Consider the following 16,857-nt stretch of genomic DNA (forward strand, 5'->3'; position numbering starts at 1 on the left):
GATTTCTTCATGTGTATGTTGTAGCATGTTTTAGTAGTGACATCCCTATTATGATAGTATCGATGATCTGATTAGTGGCTTGGGATGTTATGCATAGGGGATGGCTAGGGCCCATGATGGTCTTATGATGCTATTGATAGTTGGGAGGAACCATGCACTTAGTTATGTTTTATGATGGATGGATGTATCATGTATGTTATTGGTTTCATTTCTAGTATTGCACTTGTATCATGGATGTGAGGAGGATGATGCATTTATATTTTTACATATGTATATTTTTTTTAGCCTTGCATACCCTCTGACATGTATAGTGGATGATTGGGCATTCCAAATTAATTTACCAAGAGGCATTCGGAACAAATGTATATTATGGACTTTGGACTTTCTATTATTCTTTCATGTAGATGTAGTAGTCATTAGACTTAGTATTAATTAGATTTAAATGTAATTCAACATCATGGGATCCTTAAGGAATTTAACTTGTTATGTATGCTTTTAGTTGATTATATGCTATTGCTTTCGCTACTATGTGTTTGATGTATATGATTTATCTTTCTTGTTAAAAAAAATGTTGGCAAACTTAGTAAAACTTTAGGTTATTTCTTTTGGATCCCTTGGTGAGGCGTCACAGGTTTTGTGGGACTTGCTACTATATAAGCAACCACAAGGGTAGTTGTTGGTGTGAAAAGTGAGAAGAGAGAAGATAAAAGGGAAAGAGTCAAGTGGGACAAGGCTTGATAGGTTAGCCAAGGGAGCATTTGTGAAGTTTGGAAGCATGACATGGGATGTGTGGATTCATGCTTGCTCACATAGATTTCTCGATGGTGGCTATGGCTTTGAAGGCTTCCATGGTTGTATTGCAATGGTAATTTTGCTGAATAATATGTGGTGATGGATGCTTTTGGAGGCTAGGTTTTCCCCTAAATGATGGTTTTCCAAGGTATATCTTGTGTCACATTTTTGTGGGTACATTGTCTATTCTCTTGCATGTGGATTTTAATTATGTGTTTATTTCAAATATATTATGGGTTATGTGGAAATGGTTATATTCTTTCTTACAAGTTTCCTTACAAGTGGTATCAAAGCTATGGTTTTATTGTTGGTAACCCTATATTGAATCCATGGGAATGCATGAGAGGATAAAAAGAAAGGCAAAATATATGAGTGGTTTATTGCATATTTGAGAGTTCTGGGTTAGCTATTATGATAGGATATTGGTAGATTTTGGGCATGTGAATTTGTTGGTCAAAAAGATTTTTTGGATATTTCATTCAAATGAGGGTTTTAGAGGGAGCTTGTAGAAATTACCTCCTAGGCAAAAACATACCTCAGCATTGGATCATGGTTGATTTTTCATAAATTTTGATATATAATATGCCCTAGTTTGGACATGTTCAAAGGAAATGAATGAATTTTTTAGTTTTAGCCCATGATGGCCTTCAAATTTAATCCTATCAAATTTTCTTCATAAATTAAAAAATCACAGTGAAAATGGTAAAAAGATTGTCTTAGTAAAACGACCATAACATTCTCTCAGGATATCAAGTTTTAGACTTCTTGTAGGTGTTGGAAAGATAATTCAAAACACTACAACTTGGTGTAGGTTTCGTTTTATGATTTTGAAAAATTTTCAAGTTTTAAGAGCTTGAAAGTTAGATTTTATTTATTTTGAGCACAAATTAGGACATAACTTAGGCATACGAAGTCAAATTTTGGATTTTGAGTAGTCAATGAAAAGCTCTTGGAGAGCTCTACACATTGGTTTAGATTTGGTGTAGGTTTGACATGGTTTATTTGGTGATATATTGATTTGAATAGTTTATGATATATATTGACTATGGTAGCATTGTGAGTTTATGACATTGTATATTTTGGAGATTTAAGATTTGATGTTATTGTATGGTTAGTTCATATTTCAGATTGGTCTCATGATGATATGCTTAGCAGTATTTGATTTGGATATGTATGATGACTTGTTGGGTCTACAAGTTGTGTAGTGTTGTAAGTGGTCTATGCTTACAAGTTGCATTTATGGCTTGGATATGGGTTATATTTGCCCATTAATCTTTCATTATTAATGTATATTCAGATTGGTGACTTGGATTTGGGTTGTCTATGCCCTATGTCACATGATTAGCTAATTTTTTTTTCATGTAAAAGGGTTGAGATGTTGTTACCAAGTATAGTCATGGTGGAGGATTGTGGTTGACTATTTTATGCTGACAGACTAGACATATTGAGAGCCAGATGCTCAATTCATGGATGTGATCATGGTGCCATAGATTTTGGCATGACATATTGGATAGAGGTACATCCTTGATGTTCATTGGTTTGGATTCCTAATTTAGTTGTGGTGGTATATCTTCTTGGTTGAGGATCATGGTTATTTGGTTTCTTTTGAGGAGCTCATGATGTGCACTTTGAGTTCTTTGATGGTTTGATGCCTTGATTGATTCTCATGGTTAGAGGATGGTTTTTTTATCATGATGGCATGGATAGCTTTGATACACGATTTAGTGGGGGCTTGTGACAATGATGAGGTGATAGTGCAGGGTTATTTCCTAGTTTGGTTTGTATCTTCTTGGTTTGGAGATCTTCGTTTTACTTGGTACTGACACTTTGGTTGTGTGAGTGTGGAATTGGAGGATCTTCATGTAGGAGATGGATTTTATGATGCCATAGGTGACTTGGTACCATAGTTGAGTGGGAGTTGTTGGCATTGATATAATTATTGAGTGTTTGTAGATGTTGGAGGTTTTTCTTAGATCTTGTTGTTGCAAAAACATCTTTGACATTTGCACGGTGCACTTGGTTATCTTCATAGTGTGTGAATATGGTTAGATATTGAGGACTCATGGAGTTCTTGGTTATCTTCATGGTGTGTGGAGATGGTTCTTCATGGTATGTGGGGATGGTTTTCTTCATGGTGTGTGGAGATGGTTGCATCTTGAGGACTAATAGGGTTCTTGGTAAAGGTGTGGTTTATGCTTTCATTTGGCATGTTATCCTTGGTTTTAGGATGGTTTCATTATTATGTCATGGTATACTCTTGATATGTGTTTTAGAGTTTTGAGATGTTATATTATGTTCATATGGAGCATGTTATCTCTTTAATTGAGATGGTTTATATCATGTTGTCATATTTATGTTCCTGAGGCCATGGTTGAAACTTTAACATTGATCTTGGTTTAGTTTCTTGGTATTGAGTACATTGATCATAAGATGGATACTTCATGATATTGCTATGTAAAATTTGGAGTTGGTATAGATTGATTGGTTACAAGTTCTCATGGATACTTAGAGATGGTGATGATGCTGATTTCTCTTGGATTAGAGAAGTATTTGTTGGGACATTTGATGGTTTTAGCAAGAGAGTCTGAGGGGCATTCACCTGATATGGACTTGAGAGAAGATTTTTCTTAGATGAGTCTTGGTTGGAGACTTGGATATCTTGATGAGCATTCTCATTCCCTACTCTTAGTCTACTTGGTGGTTTTCTACTTGATAGGTATATCCCATTGTTTCTCTCAGGTGCATTATGTTTATGCTTGTCTTTCATGGATATGGATCTTGAGTTATGGTACATGAGTTAGTTTTGGAAAGTTAATTTGAGAGATGGTTTAGCATGGTTATCTCCTTGCACATATGTTATTTTTATGTTGGTTTAGTTTGGGAGATAGTTTTATATCGAACATATTCCTTGGATTAGGAATGGCTTATGAGTTTGATCTTCTTGTGAGAGGCTTACATCCATGATTAGTTATATGGTATGGATTGGGTGTTGTTGAGGCTTCTTGTTGGGGTTTTATGGAGGATATCATACTTGCACAGTTTACATCTAGAGGTGTGTGTAGAAGGACATGATACATGTTATAATTTGCATGGTTTCTCTTTGGTCTTGGTTATCTTCCTAGATGTTTGGTTTAACTTATACTAGATTTGAGATTGGTTAGAGATTGTGATCACTAGTTTGTGTTCATGTATGTCATGTGATAGATGACATAATTATTCATTTATCTCTTTCCTCTGTTGGTTGTGTAGAACTTGGTAGAACATTGGGGATTAGTTATGAGAGTTCTTCTTGGAGATTATTGGTTTATGTGTTGTGGATGTCCTTGGGACTACATGGATTCACTTCTTTGAGATGTTGTGAGTGGATTGGTTATAGATTTGACATTATCTTTTGTAGTGGGAGCTTCTTGGTATATATGTGGTGGGTATTTATCTTGAAGTTTGTGATTGCAAGTTATAGATTGGATATGTTGATGATGTGAGATTCACTTGGTATACCTTTGGAGGTATGGATAGTTGGATGGGTTTGACACTTGCTATGGGTTTTAATTTAGCTATGGATATTTTGACAACTATAGATAAATGTGATTACCTTTGGATCAAGTTTCTTGTGCTTGGTATAGGATTTTATGATCCTCTAATGTGACAAGTTGGGTGGCTTTCTCTTTCAATGGCTTCTATGTATGTCTAGTGGCAGTGGCATAATAGGAGGTGAGATCATTGATGTTTGAGATGCTAGATACTTTGATTTTGTTGTAGGTACAAAGATGGAGCATTTTGGTGTACTTTGATCCATGATGGTGGATGTCCTAGGATGGATTGTTCCCTTGTTCATTTATGCGGTTACAAATTGACCCTATGCAATGAATACAACAAGTGGGAGATTGTTGAGATAATGGGTGTTGCACACATTACATAATATTTTTACATTGTATTATTTTATTTTATTATGTAATGTTGCATCTAGATTGGCATGCAACATGTAAATATTCCCATGGGATATACTTGAAGACTTGTATTGTAACATTGTGATAATATTTCATGTAATTATTTAATATTGAAGAAAAGAATTAAAATTCCAATATTAAATGTGAGGTCAATGGGTTAGGTAGCACATGGTTTTAGCACATACCACTTGGTGGTTTTGTGGGACTTGCTACTATATAAGCATCCACAAGGGTAGTTGTTGGTGTGAAAAGTCAGAAGATAGAAGACAAAAGGGAAAGAGTTGAGCAGGACAAGGCTTGACAGGTTAGCCAAAGGAGCATTTGTGAAGGTTGGAAGAATGGCATGGGATGTGTGGATTCATGCTTATTCACATAGATTTCTCAGTCGTGGCTATGGATTTGAAGGCTTCCATGATTGTATTTCAATGGTAATTTTTCTAAATAATACATGGTGATGGATGCTTTTGGAGGCTGAGATTTTTCCTCAATGAGGGTTTTCTAGGCTATATCTTGTGTCACAATTTTTGTGGGTATGTTGTCTATTCTCTTGCATGTGGATTTTAATTCTATGTTTATTTCAAATCTATTATGGGTTATGTGGAAATGGTTATATTCTTTCTTGCAAGTTTCCTTACATAAACCTTTTCTCTTTCCTGGCAGTGGCTAAGGTAAGAGTGGTTGTTTCAACATTTAATTCTACTACCTCTTGAATTGGAGTATCCTCTACTCTTTTGACAATCAAGTTTCCCATTAATTCAAAATCATTAGTTTGAGAATAGCTAGCTTAAGATCCTCCTTTTAAGGACCAAATAACTAAGGCAACATGGTCTTCACTGTATTTAGCACCACTGAATGCCCTTTTCTTTTTCTCCTTAGTGCTCAATTTCTTTGTAACAATATTAAACACCATTGCATCTGTAATGTCCCAACTTGGAAGAAGTAAAACTCCATTTGATCTGATCATTTTTCTTCCCTCTTCAAGAGTCACACTATTGAATTCTTTCATCATTTCTTCCTTGATGTCATCTTGTATAACTGAATCTTCTATGTTTAGCTACTCAGTTTTCCTTTTACAATGTCTTTCCTCAAAGTTTTCAATATTCATTCTCCATGAAAACTGGTAAAAGGCCCTTGACTTTATAAAATAGTCATCAGACAAGAATTCATGGCCAGCCTATACTATTATAGGATCTAGCTCTTTTCCTTTGAAATCAGCCATAGTCAATTCTAAGTTGGGCATGGGAGGTTCTATTGGATTTCCTTCTTCCAACTCTACAGTGGTGATGAACACTCCACCCTAAGATCCAAGCTATTTAATTTTCTCTCTAGTGAGATGTTCAAATATCCTAACCATCTAGTCACCCCTACACCTACGTGAATAATTTTTTTTATGTGCTTCTAACCAATTTTGTGTAATCACAATTATCTTTAGTCTTTGTCTTCTAAGGCCTTGACTGTGTGAACACAACACTTCACCTAGTTGTTGTAAAGGTTCATTATACTTCTCTCATTCAAGAGACTGCATGACTAAGGCTTTACTAATTGTTTCACTCAGTCGTAGGCTAAAAGGTAGTTCAAATCTTAACTAATGTGACTAAACAACTAGGGAAACTTTAGTACTTTGTCAGGTCATGCTATTAATTGTTGTTGTCTTTTGATTAGCTTTCACTATCTGATCAACTTGATTGCTAGGCCACACACTTAAAAGCTTTATGGACTTAGATCAAAAATCCTAACCCTTGGAGATTTTATTTCATTGATTTTTGATCATGTTATGATCAATGATGGGCATATCCCCAAATTTTGAAGTTGCACAAGTTTTAAATAAAGCAGGGATGCGAGGTTGTGACACGTGGACATGCGGGACCCTTTTCCTTAGTTTTAAAGAAGTGTATATCATGCAAGTTCTTAATCATTGATCAAATGATGATCAATGATCTTCAATTCCCCAGATTCTAAAGATGTGTAGAGTTTAACAAAAGTAGGGAAGTGAGGTTGTGACACATGGACTTGGTGGGGTCATTTGTGTCATGAGTTGTGATATGATGTTGAGTTGGATAATATGCCAAATGTTTTGTTTTGATTCGCCAAAGGTACATCGTGTAAGCAAAGGTGGATTTTGAGTTGGATCAATAGGCCCAATGCCTTTTAAGTGAATGTAGTAATAGTTGGAATCATGTAGGATCATCGATCAAATGATGATCAATGGTCATCGCTTCCCCAAATTTTGAAGATGATCAAACTTTAACCAAAGAAGGGAAGCAATGCATTAACACTTGTTTGACTTCTAAAAAATATAATGTAACCTTTTAAAGTTTTAAAAGAAATCATTCGATTTGGTGTAATTTGATGGTTAGGTTTCAAATTTTGTAGTGTGGCTTAAAATATGATTGTTACAACATAAGTTCTGATCAATGCAAGTTCATGTGAATCCAATTGCCATAAAATTAATGATTCCTCTCATTATTGAGTACCAAGAAGCAAAGAATTTTTAGAGTGCAGATATACTCAAAATTTCAAATTGGGTTTCCTTGAAGCTAGAATTATTATAGACGGAGTTATCAATGGAGCAAACAAGTTTTCCTAGGTGAGTACTAGAAAAATTTGGTTAGTCAAGAATTTGCAGTTATAATTGAGATAATATAGATAAAATGCCTCCACAAAGGGCTTTTTCAAGAAACATAGATTACAAGTTGAGAGCTGTGCATGATGATTTTCTAGAACAATTACCACAATCAACTAATGAGTCTTCCAAAGGAAAATAACTAGTGTCTAAAAAACATAGATTACTGGTCAGTGAGGGTTTCTATGAAAAATACAATTGGTTAACAGATGCCCAAACATCTACTAGGCGTTTAGAGCCTCTCTGCAAATGGTTTCAAAGAAAAACCTAAATGTCCTCTAAACAATGTATGGGAGTTCGACATTGGTAAGCTAGTTGTCCCAGATGTTTTCTTCAATGATGATTTATTGGCCATGATAGCACAGATATATGACCCAGTGTTAAGGATGGTCAAGAATCATAGTGGAGATAATCTCTTTAGGGTTTCACCAGAGCTAATTAGGGAAGTTTTTAGGTTAAACCCTAATCATGTAGTACATGAGAAAATTGACATGGAAGATTTGCAAGCAAGATATGATGCACAAAGGGTGTACCTAAGGAGAGGTCCACTATAGGAACACTTTGTTGGAATAGGTCAATTACAATTGATGACTGCCAATACCCCAGAGCCATTGTTAAGGAAATATTTCAATCTTAGGGCTCAAGCAATATATTTTTCTCTTTGTAAAATATTTGGAATGGATGAACAAGATCACATTCAAGGATCCATTTTTTTATCATTTCTCAGACACTGCAATAAGACATGAGCTTAATTTTTTATTTTGCTACATATTTAGAAGAAGAATTCTATGATGGATTAATAGGCATAAATAAGGCTAAATTTGTAAAACCATTCTATTGGTACTCAATGTTGATGTACATATGTTTGTACAAGGGCATTACCTTTTTCTCTAAAGAGATGAAGTTGGAGATAGATAAGGATGGAGAGAAATTACCAGTCCAACTATGGAGTGTTGATATGACCTGGGAGGTCACTGATTCTAGTTTCATTAGATTTGATAGGTATTTTTCTTCCAAGCTAAAAATTCTATTAACTAGAGATTACCTTAGAATACCTCAGTCCTTGCTAGAATTGATTAGACCAAAGGATCACGCCAAAGGATTGAAGGTGAGCCATAATTGGGGAAACATTATCCCATATTTAGTTTCTACTATGTTCATAGTGTATGGCTTCCCAGGGAAATCACATGTTTTTCCATATCAAGTACTTCTAAAGGTGGGGATTGCAGAATTCTTATGGAAAGTAAGAGGATTAGAAGAAAAGGAACTGTTAGGAAGATCTAAACGTACTTTCTTCCCTCATATTACTTTTTTCCACAATTTTGTTTTTGTCAAGAAAGGTTGGAGGCAATTAGAATTTTTCTAGAAAAATACTAGATGGCCCGATCCCATTCTCATTTTATAGATCCTGAAGGTTTCTATGATTTGTTTAAGGGGACAACAAGAGCTAAATCACATGAGCATATTGTTTATTTTCCCCAAGATATAATTAGAAATTAATTTTGACTACAAGAGCAAGAGATTAGAAAATAAAAATAGAAAGTGTACAACAGGGTGCTTGAATTTGTTAATGCCTTTGAGCCAAAGTATAATCCCCTTGCTGATAAGAAAAATTGTGGTGCCAAAATAGATATTCTTATGAACAATTTTTCTAGGTTTATAAAAACCTTAAATTAAAAGAAATCAATTTGGACTCAAATATATCCATAAAAGGGCATCGAGGTAGAAAATAGGTTGGCTAGCAGAGCAGACATAAACTTGGGCTAGTACACATTGCAGAAGAGAGATGGTTATGTTGTGGCAAGAAATATTCAACCTATGCCTCTTTATAAGAGACAATTATCAAATAGTACACCCACTGCACCTACTGCAAACAAGAAAAAGTTAGAACATGGTTCCTCTTCCAAGATTGAAGAATATTCTCCTTCACAGACCCCTATCTGAATAGATGATGAAGACTCCTTAAGGGATAAATTGAAACAAATGGGAGATGAAAGGAATATTGTTATAACTACAACATAGATAGAGGAAGGAGCGCCTAAAGAGCCTTCCATGTCATCATTAACTCTTACTATAGGAGATTTTCAAGGTAGAGAAATTGACCCTATGATAGAATAGGCATCTAAGAAGTTTTTGGATGATGAACTCTTTGTAAAGTCTAGAGAATTTACTCAATTTTTGTGGAGGGAAAATATTAGTAATTTTGAGGCAAGGTGCAAGAAAATTAAAAGAAAGCAACGTGATAGGAAAGACTCTCAAATTGAAGAAGAGGTAAAGGTTGGCATCATAGAAGATTTTGAGAAAATATCCCTTGAGGGGGGAGGCAACTGCTAAATGACTTAGGGATCATGATACTTCTTGAATGGGACATTGCTAATGCAATGATCTTTGATGCAATTAGAAAGGAAAAAGAAACCCAGTTCAAAACTAAGGAGGAAGTTTTGCAATCCCATAAAGGGTTGAAATATAGTGATGACCATCAAGCCTTGGTCATATGGTTTACATGAAAGAGAGAAAAGGCCATAATTCAAGAGATCTCAAATTCAAAGCACACAAACAGTCTCATGGTTTACAGGGAAGAAGAGGTATATAGTGATAAAGTGGCCTAAATGAATATAGAAATGGCTGATTTTAGAGTTGTGGTTGTTGCTAAAGAAAATAATAATTTCTTGGAGTTAACTAAATTTTTTGAAAATGTTGTGGATGCCCATGAAGAAAGAGGAAAGAATATCAACCAACTAGAAAGCATGATTGCACAAATGGATAAACAGTTTGGGAAAACAAAGGTAGGTACACAACTTGGTCAGCTCAAGATTGCTTATCCTCCTCCTCTAGTACCACCTTTTACTACCATCCCAATTGTAGAGATTCCCAATACTCCTAAAGAGCCATAAATGTATACAAAAGAGGTGCTTGATGAGGAGAAGGAAAAAATATGGCCATTTCATGTGGAATTGGGCATCAAGCATGAAGATAGAATCAAAGATACAATTTTGTATCTAGTGGATAGAGTTGGTTGGCCTTCATTTTATTTAGAATTGTCAAAATCAATAGAGATATGGAATGAGTTGTTGAATAACAAGGAAAATTTAAGACCAATTTTGGACAAATAGATTAGTAGGGATGATATCATCACAACCCTTTGTTGTTATGTGATTGATTTTCCTAATGAATGAATTGAAAGAATTTTGACTAGGCTAATGATCTCTTATATTTTGATCGTAAGAATAATTTGTTGCAGAGAAAAATAAATAATTGTTTCCTAAAATACCTTGGTAAAAATTTTGATCTCTTTCCACATGTACTTAAAGGTATAGGCTAGATAAGAGCAAAGGAGGAATGGGCTAAAGAATTGAATGAATTAATGAGCATCAAGATTAATAAAGTTGTAAATGATAAAAAGTATATCAAGTTTGTAGAAACTACAGAGGAGTACAATTATTTTTTAATCCTTTTAAACAAGTCTTTGAAGAAATAAGGAAAATTAGAGAAAATGTCTTGAGAAAGGAACAAGAAATATTGAGTTTCAATTGGCCTGATGATACACTCTTTGACAAGTGGGTAATTGATTATGCTCTAGCATTAACATAGTTATTGAAAGAGGCAGTTGAAGGAGAAAACATGGACAAGTCTATTGCTATAGAAAAGGTGTAGTTAATTGAAGTATTGGTGCAAACAAATAGATTAGATGAAGAAAAACCAATTGCAACTATGGTCATGGCAGTTCAAATTGATTATATGGTAGGGGATCAACCAATTGTGATAAATATCTAGATCACTGAACTTGATACATCAAGTATAAGCCAAGTGGTTCCATGGTTGGAAAAGAAACAAATGCAATAGAGCCAATCATCAGATGTAGTAGACCAGCAAGCAATTGCTACAACAAAATTGGTCCAACCACAAGAAGATCAATGATAAAGACATTATGTTGTAAAGTCGCAAGCGAGCACCAAATTTTGTCTTTTTGTGATAGCTATGACTTTTGTCCTTTTTTCTTTCTTTTGTTCTAAGGAAAACTATCCTTTTCCCTCTATGTCCATAGCTTGTTGCATCTCACACTATAAGTGAGTTCCCAAGGCTAGAGGAGGGTCCAAAGTCTATATAACTTTTAGTGTTTATGCTATTGTCTTTAGTTAGTCCAATTTTCTTTGTATTAATTTTATGATATTCAATTTTGAAAGTCTAAGAATATTGAATAACAAGTCTGTTATATCTGGAGTGTTGGAAATATTCAAGATATAAAAAGTTACTGAGAGGGGAGGGGTGAATTAGTAACAATACAACTTTTAAGTTAATTCAGCATAAACTGGAAAATCATTCATTCACCTAATCTAATGCATGCAAGAGATAAATAAATATTCATAACACATGCACAAAGATTTTGGTGACCCAAAAACCTTTCAAAATAGAAAGTAAAACTGGGGTGGGGATGAAACCCACAAAGCTTCTTTTCTGCAGTAGGAAGTTAGCCAGTTAAGGCATACAATGATCACTTCTAGTGATCTGCCCTGTTAGGAGCAAAGAGGATTGCTAGATCCACCTAGTTAAAGGATTTAAAACATACTTTACAAGTATGCACTCTGTTAGGAGATTTATACAAAGACTGTTAAGTCTACCTTGTTAGAGGATTTTTAGATGATTCACTTGTTAGGATGAACCAATCAGATCTACATATACCTTGATTAGATCCTTTGCAATAATCACCTCTTGTGATTGATGAAATCTTTACTGCACCTTGTGAACCTTGCTAATATACTGCTCTATTGCTGAATTCGCATCTGTCTCTTGTATCACAATATGTACATATTCATACATGTCTCTTATCCATTACAACAATTACAACTATGTATTATACACATATATATACCATTTCAGTAATTATAGATGCAAGGTCGGCTGAACACAAGTAAACAAAATATAACTGAGTCGACCAAATAGTAAAATAAACTCGGGTTCTTTAGACAGACTTGATGACCTTTTGATACACGGCATCCACTATGTTACACGGCATCGTCATGTACTCGGTAGAGGTAGGGGCTCGGTTCATACTAGTCATACAACGTTGCCTAGAACTCGGTAACCATTGGTGACTCGGTAGATATAGTGTCACTTGGTAAAAACTAATTTCTTTGTTAACCGACTGAGCTTGGTTAACACTGAGTCCTTCTTCACTCGATCAATACTGAGTCCATCTTTACTCAGTTAACACTAAGTACATCTTCACTCGATTAACACTGCGTCCATCTTTACTCAGTTAACATTGCTTCTATCTTTACTCAGTTAACACTCCACTCGGTTAACACTAAGTGCAACTTTACTCGGTTTGAACTGTGTCTTCGACACTCGGTTTGAACTGTGTCTTCGATGCTCAGTTTGAACTGTATAATGAGTGTTGTCACTAATGGCAAATACCTTTATGCCAAAAATCTCCCCCTTTGGCATTAGTGACAAAAAAAATTATGAATCAAAGTTTATGTGCAAAATAAAAATGACATACAGTTCAAAATTGATCTTTTTGCAAATCTTGCAACACATATCCTTTTATTTACATATATCTTCCCCATACAATATGTACCGTATTTATAAGTCAATACATATATCTTTTGCATAGTTAGCTCTTGAAGTCTATCTCCCCCTTTTTGAGAATAATTCCAAACAGTATATATTTACACAGAGATTCCAAAATGAGAGATAAATTCTGAATGTACCTTGAGAATAAGAGCCAAAGTCTTATCCCAATTTTCTTGCAAAATTTTGCTGGTGGAGAGTGCAATTTGAACTTCTACAAAGAGTTCAATCATGTGATCTGCAATAGAGAAGTTGTTGTCATGGATCAATGTTTTAGAATGAGTAATATGCTTCTGCATTGTGTCCATGACAAGAAGGATCATATTCTGGATGTCAATCAGAGTAGACCTGATATTTGCTTCCTCTCTCAGCAATTCTACCTATTTCTCTGACAAAAACCTTATTCTCAGATGATGGGATGAACTTGCACTATGGTCAGATTGCAGCATTTGGGCACTGACCTTCATATCCGCATCAATTTTATTCAACTTTTCTCTTATTTCCTTAGTAAACTCGGTAACATCACAGAGTTTTCCAAAAAGTGAAGTTACATTATTAAAAGAATGTTCAAAATTACTCAAAATTGTAGACAATTCTACCTGTTTTACTGCAATATGCTGAGCAATGTGCTCAAGCACCTTATTGTCAAATTTCTTCTCTGCCTTTTCAATCAATTTCTCTTGGCCAAAGTTGTCTTCATTAAATTTATATACAACCTCTTCTAACTGAATCAAAATGTGTTGAGTAGAATCTACTTCAACACCTATAGCATCTGTTATGATATTCTTAGCATTCTCAATAATGCTATATTCCTAGTCTCTCTCATGCCTCAGCTATTTTTGCCTAGCTTTCTGCTCTAATAGCTGACTGAGCATTCTCATTTCATCAACTGATGCAGTATCTAGATCTATCTTAGGAATGACAATGTCCTTATCCAGATCTATTTCCTCATCCACTGCCTTACTGGAAAACATGTATCTCTTTGGTTTTTTTGCAGTGACTGCACCTTTGCCCTTTGAAATTGAAACAATAGTTGATGATGCTGGACTAGCTGACAAAACTGGAATAGGATTAACTAGAGAAAGATTGAGAGAAGTGCTAATAGTATCAAAAATTGGTGTTGCCCCCAACATTGCTGTACAGGATGGAGTGGGAGAACTAACAGTTGCCAAAATTGGAGCAAGAGAAGTCAAAATTGTAGTACCTGTAGGTACACTTACTGTACACTCTGCAGTAGAAGTTGATATACTTGAAAAACTTACTACTGTGACTGAGGATAACTCGGTCAAAGAAGGTGGCTGCAGCTCGGTTAATGAAGTGGTAGACACTTGCATAGATGGTACCCGGAGCTAAGAGGAGACAGGTGAAGATTGATCAATTGATGAGGCTATTGAGCTCACAATCTCACCAGTAGAAGCTATCTCCATAGTTGATGTACCTTTTTTAGGTGGAGAGTGAGGAAGAGATGCAATGACTTCGGCTGTAATTATTAGTGGATCTTCTTCCTCCTTAGCTTGTTCTGCTTCTTCCTTCATTTCTCTTTTAGCTTCTTCCTCAACTTCTAACATTAATGATTGCAGGTCTTCTGGAATGTCTTCAATGTCATCACCATCATCATCATCATCATTATCATCACTGTTGTCATTGTCCTTGATTTCAACAGTATCATCACTAGGTTTGTGTAGATGATAGATATTTTTCCACATGTTTGTTGCATCATTTACTGCATGCTCAATGTCTTTGACAAGTATCAAACAAGTGTGGAATCTAATCATCATGTTACCTTCGCGGTCTTTCAGTGATTTCTTCACTTCAGCATCAGTGAGACTCGGTAGGAGATTCCTCAGGGTCTGCTCATAAATGTCTTTGACAGTCTTGGTTGCAGCTTCCCATCTTGGTTGCAACCTCTCCAATAGCTCTTTGGAGATCTAAGAGGCTATCTGGTCTAGGGAGTATTTCCATTTACCCATTTTTTTTAGTACCAGTTCCTCAATCTGCATTTTTTCCTATTTTGTTCTGGTTTCAAACTTCAATGCTTTGAAGTTTGTGAAGCTAGCTCCTGCATCTAATTGCTTCAGTCTTGCCTCAAGGGTGAGTGAAGGCTTAACAAGTACAGGTTCCTTCTTTCCCTGTCTTGTTCTCCTGGAGAACACTGTAGTAGTTTGCTTTGTAGGTTTGGTGATAGTCACCTTACCTTTCTTTCATTGAGGCTTTTCTTCTTTTTCATACTCGGTTTCCTCCTCTTCTTCATCTTCTCCTCTCCCTTCTGTTATCATGAGAGGGCCAACATCTATTTTCAGTTTGGCTATACTCCTCTTTCCTTTGCTAATGGCCCGAGGGATTTTAATTTGAAGCTCAATTCTGGCCTTAGCTTCATCATATGTTCCAAAAACTAGTTGCCTTGGGTCTACAGGTTCATTTACCAGTGCTTCTATGATGTCCCTGGTTTCATCAATATTTACCTCATAGGGAAGAGGTTTCACCCATGCTACCTGAGGCTTGACTGCCTGTATGTATACCTTGTCACAGTCTACCATGAAACATACATCTTCCTTGTACTCTTCAACAAGTCTTGGAGGAATTCGGAACCTATTGTTCATTCTTTCCTTAAATTCTTCAAAATAACTATCCAAAACACTGTCAAAATTTTCACCTAATTCGGCGATGAATTCATTAATTTGATAAAGAATTGGGATATCCTTTTCCCATACTATTGATCCTTTAGATGGAAAGGACTTTAGAACATAGAAAAATAAACAAATCAAAAGTGAACCAAATTTACAGGAGTTGTTCTTGGAAGTCCTTATGCTTTCCATATTTTTATTGAATTGGGACAAAAGCAATTCCGATAAATCAAACTCTACATTCTTCTTTACTATTTTATATGCCAAATCCATAGCTTCACAGGATACTTTGTTTGGTCAGCTTGAACTGTAGATTTTATGAGCAATGACGTGAATGCCAAATCTTAATTCAACGTCAGTTACTGTACTGAGCTTAAGTCCTCTGCCATCCCATTCTGCTTGGGTTAGTCTCTGCAATTCTTCCCGGCCTAGGGTTTTGGCAGTCTTGGCTTTGCTCAACGTGGGGAGTCTAGTAATTTTGCTAATCATTTTCTTAGTGATAGGTACTAGTTGCTCTAACCACAATTGGCCATTGTGAACCCGACTGAGTACATACCTAACCCATTTTACTTGAAATTTCCTTGGCAAATGTGAAATATGGGTTAACCCTTTTGTTTCAAGATGTTTATGTTTTTAGTTTCAAGGTTCCATCTACACTCATTTCAACTAGGGCATTGTCAATTTCTAGGTTTCCAAGTTCTTGAATGGAACACTTGACATGAGAGCGAATGTCATTAATAAGAAGTACCTTTGGAGGGATTTGTGACTGAGCACCGTTAGGGTCCAATGATTTTGCAATTGCCGTTGCCAATTTGAAGTTCGAGGTCTTCCATTCCTCTCCTCTAACCAGCATTTTTGAACCTTTCTTTGTCTTGGAGCTGCCACTTCTGGATGCCATTGCTACTCGGTAGGTGTAGAAAAATTCTGAACAGATTCTTTGCCCTTTTGAAAAAATTCGCTCGAAAATGCTTTAAGCTCGCTCTGGAATCGCATAAGATAACTTAGCTCTTTGTTCGCAGTGAAAAATGAGATCAAATTTTGCCCCTTTTGACAAAAAATTTGCCATAAATTTTTTGGTACAATGCTAGATGAAATGACAGGTTGTCAGCCACTAGCTCGGTAGATATTATCAACTCGGCGATCAAATGAAAACATTGAAGTACCGACCTAACTCGGTTAGGTCACGAATCGACCTTGCTCGGTTGACACAACTCAGTTGATGAAACTTTGTTGTGCCCGACCGAACTTGGTAAAGTCTCTTACCGACCTAACTCGGTAGCTGCTACTCAGTTAATGAAGC

The sequence above is a fragment of the Cupressus sempervirens genome, chromosome 2 (assembly GCF_028749045.1).
Source record: "Cupressus sempervirens isolate cs-2001-9-10 chromosome 2, ASM2874904v1, whole genome shotgun sequence".
In the NCBI taxonomy this organism is placed as follows: domain Eukaryota; kingdom Viridiplantae; phylum Streptophyta; class Pinopsida; order Cupressales; family Cupressaceae; genus Cupressus; species Cupressus sempervirens.